Source organism: Gossypium hirsutum, chromosome A07 (assembly GCF_007990345.1).
Source record: "Gossypium hirsutum isolate 1008001.06 chromosome A07, Gossypium_hirsutum_v2.1, whole genome shotgun sequence".
Lineage (NCBI taxonomy): Eukaryota > Viridiplantae > Streptophyta > Magnoliopsida > Malvales > Malvaceae > Gossypium > Gossypium hirsutum.
The window spans coordinates 33,848,575-33,850,974 of NC_053430.1; the positions used below are offsets into that span (position 1 = coordinate 33,848,575).

Consider the following 2,400-nt stretch of genomic DNA (forward strand, 5'->3'; position numbering starts at 1 on the left):
CAAGACGAGGATCCCAACGCTCACTTGGCAAATTTCTTAGAGTTTTGCGACACTTTTAAAATCAATGGCGTTTCTGATGATGCCATTCGTCTTCGGTTGTTTCCCTTTTTGTTGAGGAATAAGGCTAAACAATGGTTGAACTCGTTACCACGAGGGTCAATCACTACTTGGGAACAAATGACCGAAAAGTTTTTATTAAAATATTTTTCGCTGGCTAAAATAGCCAAATTACGTAATGATATCTCCTCTTTTGTGCAGATGGATTTAGAAACACTCTACGATGCATGAGAGAGATACAAGGATCTGTTGAGAAGGTGCCATCACCATAGGTTACCACTTTCGCTATAGGTTCAAACGTTTCACAATGGCCTGAATCCTTCGACTCGACAGATGATTGACGCAGCTGCTGGTGGAACTATCAATAATAAGACACCTGAGGATGCTTATGAATTTATAGAAGAGATGTCACTGAATAATTATCAGTGGCAAGTCATGAGGATAAAGACAACGAAAACAGCTGACATTTTAAATTCGATTCGGTCACCATGCTCACTGATTAAGTAGAACTTTTGAATAGAAAAATTGACGGTTTTCTTGGTTCTTCACAGGTTCACCCAGTAATGCAGTGCGAAGCAAGTGGTGGTGGATCAAGAAATTCAAAATACCCACCCTATGGCCACAACATGGAGAATGAGCAGTTAAATTACATGGGTTATAATCCTCGATCTCAAAATAATCCTTATAGTAATACTTACAATGTAGGTTGGAGGAACCACCAAAATTTCTCATAGGGAGGCCAAGGGAATGAGAGACCACCACCTCCAGGCTTCTAACAACCATCCTACCAACAAGAGAAAAATCCAAACCTTGAGGAGATGCTCACAAAATTTATCTCGGTGTCAGAAACTCGTTTTCAAAATACCGAGATAGCACTTAAGAATAAAAAAGCATCAATCCAAGGGCTCGAAACTCAGATAGGTTAGCTCGCCTAATTGATATCTGAACGACCACAAGGTAGCCTGCCGAATAACACTGAATCTAACCCAATGGAGCAACTCAATGCGATTACCATTCAAGATGAGGAAGGGTTAGTTGCACCTGAACCAGAACTGAGGCAAGAAAATATGGTAAGTAAAAGTAAAGGTGAGGTGGACCACAATGACCAGAAACCAGTAAGTAAAGAGTACAAACCTCGTGTGCCATATCCCAACTTAACAAGGAAATACCGCACAGATGAACAATTCGGTAAATTCCTTAAATTATTAAAGAAGCTACATATTAACTTACTGTTTATTGAAGCTCTTTCGCAGATGCCAAACGCAGTCAAATTCCTAAAGGAACTTTTAACAAATAAGCGGAAATTGGATGAGGCGTCGCATGTAGAGCTAAATGCAGTTTGGTCAGCCATACTGCAGAATAAGTTGGCCAACAAATTAAAAGATCCAGGAAGTTTTACGATTCCCTGTTTAATTGGTAGCCTAGATGTTAATAATGCTTTGGCTGATTTAGGAGCTAGTATCAATGTTATGCCTTACAAAATGTTTAAGCAACTAGGTATTGGGAAACCCAAACAAACTAGGATGAGTATTCAATTAGCTGATAAAACAATTAGATTTCCTAAGGGGATTATTAAAGATGTACTCGTTAAAATTGACAAATTTATATTCCCAGTTGATTTCGTTGTTCTAGACATAGAGGAGGATAGTAATGTTCCTTTAATTTTAGGGAGACCCTTTTTAGCAACGGCTAAAACAATAATTGATGTTGGCACAGGTGAACTCACACTTCGTGTGAGAGACGAAACAATCACCCTTCAAGCTCGTATTACGAGTAACACATCAAAACTTGAAGGTGGTTGTATAAATCATTCTACTAAAACTAACCATGTGGTGCAACCTACTTTACAGGAAATAAGTTCGAAAAACCTACATGAGCCATGTTCAAGCAACAACAAATGACCTCTCTATGAAGAACGAAGGCTACAAATCGATGAACTAGATGAATGGCGGACACATAAACTGAGGACACACGATAAATGAAAGTACTACTAGATGCAGCAGACCCTCGCATTGCCACTTCTGAACCTAACGGAGTAATCCCTCTTACGGTACTCATTATTTTCCCATATGGTACAGTCGAGGTAATTCATCCTAAATTCGGCACTTTTAAGGTAAACAGTACTCATCTTAAACCTTATGTTGATAAAATTGATAGCAGGGATGAGGAGTGTAAACTCCTTGCACCACCATGACCATGCACCAGAAAGGTAAGTCGAGCTTAGACTATAAATAAGCGCTTCTCGGGAGGCAACCCGAGCACTAACGATGATAACTTCTTTAAAAATTTTAGTTTTAACATCTAATCACTAGTTGAGTCATTGAAACACAGGTTCACTAATCC

The 2,400-nt window shown here is 39.1% G+C and overlaps 1 non-coding gene across 1 annotated transcript; it reads right to left on the reverse strand.

Annotated features, from left to right (window-relative positions):
- Positions 1-225: 225 nt before the first annotated feature.
- Positions 226-332, reverse strand: LOC121203816 (small nucleolar RNA R71). The gene has a single exon (XR_005898751.1). It is a non-coding gene; the product is annotated as a small nucleolar RNA R71 (small nucleolar RNA).
- Positions 333-2,400: the final 2,068 nt, after the last annotated feature.